The following is a 12,379-nucleotide window of genomic DNA, read 5'->3' as shown; positions in this document are numbered from 1 at the left end:
GAGGGGAAGGGGAACAGGTAGCTGGCATGATTCCAGTGTGGTCAGGTGCCAGATCCCCTGTAAGCCCTTCATACAGCTTCATTCATTAAATTGACATATAGTAGGTATTAAGCCCATTGCACACATGAGAAAACTGAGACTCTGTACGGTAACTTACCAGTTTCGTCCACACCCCACAGCCTCCCTGTAACTCTGAGCATCCATCTCAGCTCCTCCTCCTTCCTCTGTCCCGGCCATGACCTTCCCGGCTCACTGTCTTCCAGCCCACACGCCTGGCTGCTGGGCAGGCAGGGCTCCGCCACATCCAGGCTGTGCTCTGATGGGGGCATCATGTCCAGGTTCACAATTAGAGTGAAGGAGGGGCTGCTGGGGAATCCCAGGCAAACCTACTTTCCAGGTGGGGGAACTGAGGCCCAGAGAGGGCACAGGCCTTGTCCAGGGTCACCCAGCTAGAAACTCCATGCCTCTCCTTCTCCAGTGCCTCCCTCTGTGCCATTAAATGGAGCCAAAGCCTCCCCATCAGCATCAGACACAGCATCCTTGTTCATTTCCAATCCCTTCTTCCCAGCTTGGAAGCTGCTAACCAGTCTCTCAGGCCAGGAAAATCCTCACTCAGGTAGGAGTACTTCTAGATCTTTTCAGACTCACACCTGGATGGCAGCTTTGGAGCTTAAGAGCCAAACATTAAGTTAATTTATTCTGTGTTTCCTCCATGACGCTCCACCTTGAATCATGCTGGGTTGGGGTTTCCCTGCCCCAGTGGGGAAAAGTCACATGTGAAGGCAAAATTGAGAGCAGGGGTTCAAATAGTTCCTACCTCCTGTGTTATCTTGTCCCTATGGCCTTGCTCTCACCCCATGGCTCCTCCCTGTTCACCCCTGAAGCTGCCCTCCTCCAGGTGGGGCTGTGTCCCCTCAGATGGCAGCTCCTTCTAGTGATGGCTGCGGGGAGTAGAGGCTGGGACATGTGTGTCTTCAGGTTGCTGTGGAAGGAGGCAGTGATCCTGAAGGTGTGTCCTGGGTTCCAGAGCACCAAGCTTTGGTCCTGGGCTCCTACCTGTGGGCCTGCTGACATGCTGGGCTGTAGAGGAAAGTGCTCACACCCACAGCTTTGGGATTTTTATCTGGGGTTCTCTTTTCCTAGGGTGTTGACATTAGGGAAGACACTTAAGTCCCCCAGCCTTAGTTTTCTCATCAATAAATGGGGTTAGCAGTACAATCCACAGTCCATTTTTTTTTTTTTTTAATCCTTGGGGTTAGATATGCTTCAGAATTCAAGATTTTTCAGCTCCAGACAGATGGCATGGTACATCTATTCTACATGACATCACACCCCACTGGGGTCTGAGAGCACCATATAATCATACACATTGGTGTTTCTGAAACTGAACTTTTGAACATTCACACTAAGGGAAATAAATAGAGATCATAAATTCTCTAATATCTGTTCAGGTCTAATTTTATTACCAAATAATTTTTAAAAAATTTGTTTTCAATGTTGAGAGACTTCAAGGGATAGGATTGCAGATAAGGACCATCCAACCCTGTGTTTCTGTAGATAATGCCACACAGCTCAGAGAGAGCCAAAGTGTTCATGGATTGTGGCCAGACCCAACCCAGCTGTGAGGTTTGGGATAAGACAAGTCTCCAGACAAGGCCAAGGCTGATGGGTGGAGAAGCTGTGCAGTTACCCACGTGTCTGAGCCATTGGTTCCAACTCCGCAGACCCTGAACCTCAGCCGTCACAGGGCCCTGAGCCTTCTCCAGGCATCTGACTTGATCTACCTCCAGAGCTGGATCTTTCTCTGATGGGTCATTAGTGAAGACCACTGCCATACTGGTGACTGTGACCTGCCGGATTTCACAACACCATGCCCACCAGGGTGACATCCCCAGAAAAGGATGAATGGGGCAAGGTGTGCTGCCTCCTCCATCTGCCACAGCTCTTCTCCACCTGCGTGGCCTTCTTCCTGGTGGCTGACATGGGCATTTGGAGAGGAGTCATAGGTGACTGGTCCATGTCCATCTGGTGCATCTCTTTTGCTGTGACCCTCATCATCTCCATTGCTGAGTTATGTGATCCCCTGTCCTGGTTTCCTTTCTACTGGTACAGCTTCCCCTTTACCTATGCCTGCTACGCCACCGTCGTCTGCCTCTCAGCGTCCATCATCTACTCCATTGCATATGTCCAGTTCCTACCTTATGGTCCTTACCAGGACTGGGCCATTGCCGCCACTGCCTTCTCCTGCATTGCATCTGTGTTTTATGCCTTGGATGTGGCCTTCACGTGGAATTGGTATGATCTCGATGACATCATCTGCTATGTGCACACTGTGCCAGGCCTGCTGACGGTGCTGGAGACCTTTGTGGCTGGTGTCATCTTTGCCTTCATCAGTAGCCCCTCCCTGTACCTGCACCCCGTTGTGCCCCACATGCCCTGGTGTGGTGTGTGGCCGTGTACTCCATCTGCTTCATCCTGGGAGCTGTGGTCCTCCTGTTGAAACTGAGTGAACGGGAATGTAGACTGTGCATCCTGTACCCCATTTTCCAGCTTGTGCTCACCTTGTTTTCCATCCTCCTCTATATCAGCACTGTGATCCTCTGGCCTCTCTGCCAGTTCAATGAGGGGTTCGGGGGGCAGTCCCAGCGGTCCAGTGTTGTGAGCTGCAGTGATGAGCTCGCCTATGACATGTCATGTGCCTCTGGGATCGCCTATTGGCTGTGGCCATCCTGACAGCCATCAACCTGCTGATGTACATGATCAACCTGGTGTACTGGGCCCTCCAGGTTTCCGAAGGGACTGAGGATGTCTCCAGTGCTCCTGATTCTGTTCAGTCCTATCCCATGTCTTCACAGAGTGAAGACATCCTGTGATGTCCTCTTCCTGGCTCCCCTCTCCCTCCTCACATTCTTTCCCATTCATCTCGCTCTCTTTATGTTTCCTTCCCTCCTTCTGCTGTGTCTCCTTCTTGTTTTGTTGCCCACATCCCTTTTTGCCTCTTTCTCTTGCTTCTTTCATCTTTTTTACATTTTCTGCTTTTTTGCCCCCTTTCTGGTCATCCTTGGCTTTCTCATCTCCTGTGTCCTGACCACCTCTCCCCATTTTCCTTCTTCTGATCCATCAGGGCCTGAGACGCCTTCCTTCTCTGCCCACCACCCTCTCCCACCTCCTGAGGTGCTGACTCCACAGCACACAGCCCTCTGTGCAGCTGTTCACACCCTGGGCCTCCGGAGGGGCCTCATTGCCAAAGCGTGTCTGTACCCCTGGTGGTGTCTTAGTTGGTGGTATTGGGGGGTGGGGGTTGGAGGTGTGGGGGTGGGTAGCTAGGGAATGGACCCCTCTTTATCCATTCCTCCATTGATGAACATTTAGGCTGCTTCCATGTCTTGGCTATTGCAAACAGTGCTGCAATGAACATTGGGGTGCATGTATCTTTCCAGATAATGTTTTTCTCCAGATATTTGCCTACGAATGTGATTGGAGGGTCATATGGTAGCTCTATTTTTAGTTTTTAAAGGAATCTTCATAGTGTTCTCTGGGCTTCCCTGATGGCTCAGGCAGTAAAGAATCCACCTGCAATGCAGGAGACCTGGGTTCGATCCCTGGGTTGAGATCCTCTGGAAAAGGGAATGGCTACCCACTCCAGAATTCTTGCCTAGAGAATCTCATGGACAGAGGCACCTGGCAGGCTACAGTCCATGGGGTTGCAGAGAGTCAGACACGGCTGAACGACTTTCATATACTATTCTTCATAGTGGGTGTATCAATTTACATTCCCACCAACTGTGTAGGAGGGCTCCCGTCTCTCCACACCCTCTCCAGCATCTATTGTTTGTGTGGATTTTTTGAAGATAGTCATTCTGGCTGGTGAGAGGTGATATCACGTTGTTTTGATTTGCATTTCTCTAATAAATAACAATGTTGAACATCTTTTCATGTACCTATTGCTATCTGTATATCTTGGAGAAATGTCTTATGTTTTCTGCCCGTTTTTTGAGTGGATTGTTTGTTTTGATGCTGCTAAATGTCACAAGCTTTTCATAAATTTTGGAGACTAATCCCTTATTGGTCACATCATTTGCAAATATTTTCTCCCAATCTGTGGGTTGTCTTTTCATTTTATTTATTGTTTCCTTTGCCTGCAAAAGCTTTAAAGTTTAAGTAGGTCCCATTTATTTATTTCTATTTTTATTTCCATTATTCCTAGAGACAAATAAAAAAAAAGATATTGCTGTGATTTATGTCAGGCAAGGCAACCTATAGATTCAGTGCAATCTCTATCAAATTACCAATGAAATTTTTCACAGAACTAGCACAAAAAAATCTCAAAATCTGTATGGAGACACAAAAGACCCTGAATAGCCAAAACAATCTTCAGAAAGAAAAGTGGAACTGGGAGAATCAGGCTCCTTGACTTCAGAGCATGCTACAAAACTACAGTCATCAAAAGAGTATGATACTGGCACAAAAATAGAAATTATAGATCAATGGAACAGAACAGAAAACTGAGAAATAAGTCCATGAGCCTACAGACCCAGTGACTGAACTGGGTCTCTTATATCTCCCGCATTGGCAGGCAGGTTCTTTGCCACTAGCACCATCTGGGAAACCCTATCGACAATTAATCTATGACAAAGGAGGCAAGGCTACTAATTGTTGGGAAGACAGTCTCTTCAACAAATGGTGCCAGAAAAACTGGACAGCTACATATAAAGAATGAAATTAAATCATTTTTAAACTGCATATACAAAAATAATCTCAAAATGGATTAAGGACCTAAATGTGAGACTGGACACTACAAAACTCAAAGAGGAAAACATAGGCAGAACACTTTCCAACTAGCTATGTTTTCTGTACTTTGCTTTTGTTTTTTTTTTTTTACAAAATTATTGTTTCTTGCATTATCAAATGTATGGCTGAGCCTCCAATAAAAATAATAATGACAAGGTGACTTGAAACGATTGACTTCATGTATAGTTTGTAAGACCCATGATTGTAATAGTGTGACTCTAGATATGAGAAGAAGGAATAGGACGGAATCATTACCTGGAGCTGACAGACTAGTAAGACAGGTGGCCTAGAGGCTTTTGGTTACTGTTAACAGAAGCGGCTTCATTTTCACTTTTCACTTTCATGCATTGGAGAAGGAAATAGCAACCCACTCCAGTGTTCTTGCCTGGAGAATCCCAGGGACAGGGGAGCCTGGTGGGCTGCCGTCTGTGGGTTCTCACAGAGTCGGACACAACTGAAGCGACTTAGCAGCAGCAGAAGCAGCAACAGAAATTGAATAATAGCACATTGAGTGGCCTATATAAAAAATCCTCTCCCCTCCTGGTAATGAGCATTCCTAGGACCTGGGGATGAATTGGCCAAAAGTGTCTCCCAAGCCTTGTTTGAAATTTAGAGGGGAATGGCCATAGGATTGTGTAATAAAGAATATTCAAACAACCCAGTTCTACAAGCATCAAGTCATTAGCTATTGCCATCACTGACCTAGGAATCCACCCTGGAAGGAATTCATGGCAAAACCACGATAAGACAATTCGTGCTCTGGGAAAACTGGCAGAACCAGCCCTCAGATATGTAGACATTTCTAGTAGAAATTTTTACAAACCCAATTTCTTGAATCTTGCCATACTAGAAAAGCACTAAAACCATTAACTATGATATATGGTCTTTTTGAAGATCAATAACTTTGTCAAGAAGTGTGCTTGTTTGCATGTACCCCTTCCCTGAATCACATACATAGTGGCCCCGATTTACCTCTTTGGAACAGTTCTCACAACTTCCTGAAAGAATGTCTTCCTGGTTATAATTCTTATATTGGCTTGAATAAAATTTTTCATTTCTTTCCTAATTGACTTTCACTCATTTTTTCATAGATATAAGCAAGTGTGCATTTATAAATATTTCCATAAGTTAAGTGAAGGAAATTCATATTCTTCTATTTTCATGAATTAAATTGAATATAACTCTGTGACCTCACTTCCCAGGAGGATGGAGATGCCTCTTTGCTTTAGTTAAAGACCTGTTGTCCAGTGTGGACTCACCTGAGGGACTCACTGTCCAAGTCTCATGGTTCAGGAGGATGGCTGCTCCATTCCTTCTGTTGGGGAGTTAAGGGTCATTTGTCATAATACCAAGCCTGGTCCAGTCCCCTCACTGTGGAGCTCAAAAAAGAGTGTAAATGTCCTCTGCTTAGTCCAACCCTCTCATCATAGAGAAGGAGCAGCTGGACCCCAGGGAGGGTCAGGACTTGTCCAGAGTCACCCTGTGTGTGGCAGAGTCAGAGACAAGACCCAGGCGTCATCCTTCCCAGGCTGGCTGTCTGTCCACAGCTCCATGCTGCTTGTTATAAGTAGCAGCAGCATCCTCCAGGCTGGGATTCTGCCCCATCCATCCTTGTTCTGCACAAACCTGGCCCGACCCCCTGAGGAGGGCACTCACTGCTGCTGAGTCAGTTTCCTCATCTGCTAGATGGAGGAGGGGTGCCAGAGATCCCTGTCCCTCCCAGCGCCCCTCTTCCCGGGGCCCCTGGACTTGCCAGTCTTAGAGACTCAGACGTGGAGCTGGAAGCTGGCTCCCTCCCCGCTGTCCACCCTCTCTGCTTGTTCCCTCTTGGCTGCTAAGTTCAGTTTATTGGTCACATCCTTCCTGATCACACAGACCCTCCTTCCCCACCACCTCTGCTTGGTGGGGAACACGTTTCTCTTTCATAATAAGAGTTTCCTCAGTCACTTCCCAGTGGTCCAACTCTCTAGTGATTCTTGTCAAAAACACAAACTGCTTGCTGGTGCCCCCACAGTCTGAGGTGTCCCAGATTCCCTTGTTCTTGCACATTCTTGACTTTCCACTTCTTTTGAGTCAATCTTAGCAGCCATTTGTAGGAAACCATTGCTTTTGTGGGATTTCTAGGTGGCTACTTGCCAATGCAGGAGACACAGGAGACAGTGGCTTGATCCCTGGGTCAGGAAGACCCCCTGGAGAAGGAAATGGCAACCCACTCCAGTATTCTTTTCTGGGAAATCCCATGGATAGAGGAAACTGGCAGGCTACAGTCCATGGGGTCACAAAAAGTCAGACATGACTGAGTGACTGAGTCTGCATTACTTTTGTATTGAAACAAGGCCTGATATGTTATTGTTATGTTATTATGGCCCTATTATAAAGAAGAATGCAAAGCTATGCACTCAGTTTCAAATAAAACATAGAAATATAAACACTAAAATCTAGAACCAACATGTATGTGTATTCCCAGTGCTAAGAATAGGGTTTGACACATGACAGATGGCTTCCAGTCCCAAGTCCTGAGGACCTGAGACCCTCAGATGATAGAGAGGAGGAAGAGGAGGAGAAGGAGGGAGGAGAGTCTGAGCAGCAGGAGGATCATCACTCCACAGAAGGTTTCCTGAAGCAGGTGAACTGTGCTGAGATACCTGGTGATGAGAGGGTAAATATATCTTGAGTTGCCCACATGCTGCTCAGTGGTGAACTGGTGAGAACATTTTCCATGGAGAGGTGGGAACAGAAGGCAGAGAGGGGGTTAGAGCAGATGAGAGGAGGGAAGATTCAGAGAGGGGTGTAGATCGTGTTCAGGATGCTTGTGGAGAAAGAGTGCAAAGGACAATAGCTGGGCAGGTGTAGGACCAAGGGTTTGCTTTTGCTTTGTTTTAAACTGCAAGATGCTACAACATGGTTTGCACATGACACGTGTCATATATATTGAATTCCATTTCCTCATGCTAGAACTAAAAACCCTTTTTATTGGCAGAATCTGACCAGTAACTGAATATTTTTGGTTCATGGCCTCGCCCCTGGACCTGAGTATAAAAGAAAGGGGAAACTAGAGTTCAAATGATTTTCCACCAGACTTTCAAACTCATTGGTAACTTTTTTCCTAATGCCAAACTCTGTAGACTCAGTGTTTGTGTCCCTGCAAAATCTATATGTTGAAGCCTAAGTCACCAATGTGTTGGATTTGGAGGTGGGGCTTCTAGGAGGTAATTAGGTCATGAGGCTGTGACCTGTGTGAATGGGATTAGTGCCCTTATGAGAAGAAACAGGAGAGATGATCTCTCTCTCCATAGTGTGAGGACATAGCCTCATACAGTGGGAAGACTGCAAACCAGGAAGAGAGCCCTTACCAGATTTCAGCTCTCCAGGAACTTTGATCTTGCACTTCCTAGTCTCCAGAACTCTGAGAAGTAAATATCTGTTCTTTAAGCTGCCCAGTCTATGGAGTTCTGTTACAGCAGCTCAACTGGCAAAACACTGGGTCCTGGCAATATATCAGGAAGTACAGTTTATTGAGTTGGAGTGTTTCTTCCAATAAAAGCCTATGGGGCAGACATAATAGATCTGGGAAGAAAACTGTCATCTTCCTGAAGGACCCAGAAACAACTGGTCCACCAATTATTTCCAGGCCTAGTGCCTTCCCCCACCCTCACCAGCTGTTATTCTCCTCTTCCTCCATCAAAACCATGGTGCATCTTTGTTCAATGCTGCCTTTCACTGGCCCCCCTCTCTGCCTGGACCTTCATATCATTGTCCCTGACTCTCACACTAACCCTGGGAGGGTTATTACTAGCCCAGTCTACACATCAGTACCAGAACCTCAGCAAGGCTATAGCTCAGGACCTCCCAGTCTGGGAACTACTGAGCAGGTCCTGGCCTTCAGCCTCTGACAACCAGGTCCTGCCCTTCCTGCAGCTGCACCTCGGGCCAGGCTCCTGGGGCTTCCAAACAGCAGGGGAGCCTCAGCCATTATCACTGTTTTCCATACTTTTCCTTCCTTTAGAGGACAGGTGTAACTGACAAAATGATAATTTTTATTAAAATCCACCCCTCCTTCTGTAGACTCCAATGAGTCCTGGGTGAAGATAGGCTGAACCACCAGCCCTGCCAGCTCCCCCTTGGCCTGAGCTCTTCCTCCAGATGGAGGGTTCTGGATGGGGGTCCATCAAGAAGAATGCTTCCAGCCCCCTCTGAGGACCCCTAGGGGGCAGAGCTAGGACTAGCTGGCAGGATGGAGTCTGCACCCCTCTCTCTCTGTCCTAGCCCTAAACTCTGGGAGATGGGAGGATGATGAAGAGGTGAGGATGCCCAGGCTTGAGCAAGGGTCGAGTTCAGGGCCCTAAACAAGGTCCCCACCAGTGTCTCCAGAGCTCCACCACCTGGTAACGGAGACCAGCGATTCTACCAGGTGACACAGGTACCCCCTGAACTCAGGAGGCTGGGCCAGGCTAGCGTTTGCCCTTTTCTCCCGTTTCTTAGCAAAGCCACTCAAACCCTCTCATCCCCCAGCAGGAAAAGCATGTGTTCTTTCCACATAGAGGATAAATTATGCTCCAAGTGAGTAAGTTTCTTGGCTGCGGAGCCTGGCCCAGACAGCAGCACACTGGGCAGGAAGCGGGTGGCATTCGCATCACTCCTGGGACCAGACTGGCTGGATCCTCACCTTCAGAGACAGTGATGCTGTCCTGATGGGGCTGGGCACTGGGGAGCAGGGTGGTGGGACGTGTGCCTGGAGACAGCAGGTGAGGGTGGAAAATCCTGTCCCTGAATAGAAGGTCTTTCTCCATTGGGTGGGGCTGGGGGCAGAGGAAGGAGGGGAGGAGGGGTGGCTAGAGGGTGTGAGAGGGGTGGGTACCCTTCCCAATCCCCTGACTCCTCCAGCTAACAGGCCTGAGTCACAGGTGCCCCAAGGGAGCTCAGCAAGGCATGGCCACTGTAGACAGTCCTTTCAGACCACCCCCCAGATTTCCCTTGGTTCCTCCAGGGTTAGTTGACAGAAAGGGATCATATCCCTGTCTTCTAGCTCATTTTGCCAGAGCCTCGGGAACATACAGGTCTTTCCAAAGCCAGCCCTGGGCTGGAGGACACTCTGGATCCCCCTGGCTCAGCTGAGTTCTGGTTTTCTTCCCACCTTTCCCTCATTTGTTAAGAATCCACTGTGAATGGATCTGGGGGACATGGGCAGAGAAGGGACAAGGAGGCCAGGGTGTTGGGGTGGTTGGTGGAGCAGAGGTGAAATGCAATCCAGATAAAGGCAAAACATTGAAAAAATTGGGGACATTTAACCTGGAAAGTCAAAGATCCAGGGTTGAGACAGACATGAGGATGAGGTAAAGATGGGTGACAGGTCACCATGTGGAAGTGACACTGGATTTGTACTGGGTGGATGCTTCAGTGGGGAAAGTCCTGTGTGTATAAACCAGGGACCCAACCCTCTGAGCAGTGCTTTCCAGACAGTGACTCCTCTGTCCTTGGGCACATCCAGGCCAGGGTCCATGGCCCAGGTGAAAGGAGTCAGGTGGCAGGTGGGAGGTGGGCTAGGGCTCAGGGCTCAGGGCTCAGCCTGGTGTCCTGTGGTTCAGACACAGCCCTAAACATGTTCCCATGGGTCAAAATTTCTTCACAGACACCATCAGCTGGGCTGAAAGGCACCTGCCCAGTGCAGCCTGCTTTCTCAGTCCTGACAAGCATCAGGCTGGGGTCACTGGCTTGTTCCTGGACCAACCACTTAGGCATTTAGAGTTGTGAGCCCTGGAGCAGAGGCCTTGACCACACTCACCCTTCCCTTCTCTAGGTTCACCGGCAGGCCCACCTGGTCATCATTATTTTTACTGGAGCCTCAATCTCACAAATTACATTTGTTAATGTAAGAAACAACAATATTGTCAAATAGGCAGAGTACAAGTTAAATAGCTAGTGAAATTAATAAGGTCATAAGTAAGTAGTGTTATTTTCTAAGGAGTCACATGGCTGGGGCCAGAAGAAGAAAAATTCATCTTTATGGTGGAGCAGCTATTTCTTTCCTTGGGGAGGTCAGGTTAACACATACTGCAGATGCTCACTGCACTCTAGAGGGGAGGGAGGAGGCCCAAAAGTGCAGAGAAAAAGAATTATGTTGAAATGTTTCCTGTCTTGCCTTGAAATACAATTTTTATTTCATTCCTTCTTAAAATTTGCCTGCCACGAGGACCACCTCCTGGGAGCCCTCCCCATCCACCGCACCTGCCACTGGGCGAAGATCACATGGTTCATCCCAGCACAGGAGTGAGGGGCAGAAGGGCGGGGGTCCTCCCCTCGCCTCCCCTCCCCTCCCCTCCCCTCCCCTCCCCTCCCCTCCCCTCCCCTCGCCTCCCCCCGCCTCCCCTCGCCTCCCCTCCCCTCCCCCACAGCCCTGCTAGCCTGGCCCCTCTGGCCCTGGTGACACCAGAATGCTGGGCTCTGAGGCTTTGTGGCTGAGAGCAGGGGAGGAAGACGGCTTGTGGGGGCTTCCTGGCCTCCAGTTACTGTAAAGGGCTGCTGGTCTGAATTCATCCATGAACAGGGTCGGGGAGGCACATACACACACGCACTGAGCCTACATCCAGGCACCTTTAAAGAGAGCATCCCGGCGCTGGAAGAGGTTTTTAATAACTAAGGATTTGGGGCTTTGGAGTGGGGCTAAACCGCTAGTTTCCTTTAACGGGCTGAAGCCCTAGCCTCACCCTGAGGGGGCATGGGGAGTCGCTGGCTGCGGTTCACAGAGGGGGTCTTTTGGGTGAGCATGGAAGTCCAAGTTGACTAGGTTACTTCTGAACTCTAGACACATTGAGGGCAGTCAGGACCTGCTGATTTTGTTTTGCTTTGTCTTTGTCCTTTATATTAGGTTAGTAGGAAAAAAGAACATTATAATGTAGAACAAGAGACAAGGCTTCTCTCTATGATTGCCAGCAAAAGCTGATAGGAAGCTCCAGGGAATTTAACACAAACACATATTTTATATATGTGCACACACACACACACATATAATACATTATGTAGATCACATTATGCCTGGGGCCCAGAGCACAAGGAAGCAATAGTAGAAAGCAACTGACTCATAGAAACACATGTGTGCACCACACACTAAAGCACTTCAGTTTCTTTAACTACATAAGCAGCAATTCCTCACCACCTCAACACACCTGCCCAAAAAAAATTTGAAAAGAAAATGTCCTTTTAAGAACAAGGCCACCCAGTAAATTCTGAACCCCTGACTAGAAAAGTAAAAAAAAAAAAAATAAAAATCAAGGTAACAACAGCATTAAGGCTGCAGTGTCCATGGTCTTCTCCCTGCAGAGGCAGGACCTGCTGTTTTGATCACTGAGGCAGGAGGGCCACATCACTGCCCCTCACCAATACTGCAGATAGGTGTCTGCAAGACCTTGTGGTTCTTCATCAACTCCTCTTCTGATTCCTCAGAGAAGGCATTAATCCCTTGCTTTCTCTAAGAGTCCCTCTGGGTGATGGGTATTTAATGACCCTGAAAAAATTCAACCAATCTCTTGGAAGAATGAGTACCGGATAGGACCTAAGGATCCAGGGATCTCTAAGATTTCTGCCACTGAAA

General features: G+C 48.2%; 1 pseudogene; it reads left to right on the top strand.

Moving 5' to 3' along the window:
- The first annotated feature begins 1,870 nt into the window (after nt 1-1,870).
- Nucleotides 1,871-2,873, top strand: LOC133068358 (myeloid-associated differentiation marker-like; annotated as a pseudogene).
- The last annotated feature ends 9,506 nt before the right edge of the window (nt 2,874-12,379 follow it).

This window comes from Dama dama, chromosome 13 (genome assembly GCF_033118175.1).
Source record: "Dama dama isolate Ldn47 chromosome 13, ASM3311817v1, whole genome shotgun sequence".
NCBI lineage: Eukaryota > Metazoa > Chordata > Mammalia > Artiodactyla > Cervidae > Dama > Dama dama.
Note: the sequence above shows the minus strand (reverse complement) of the source record. Positions and strands in the feature narration are given on the sequence as shown.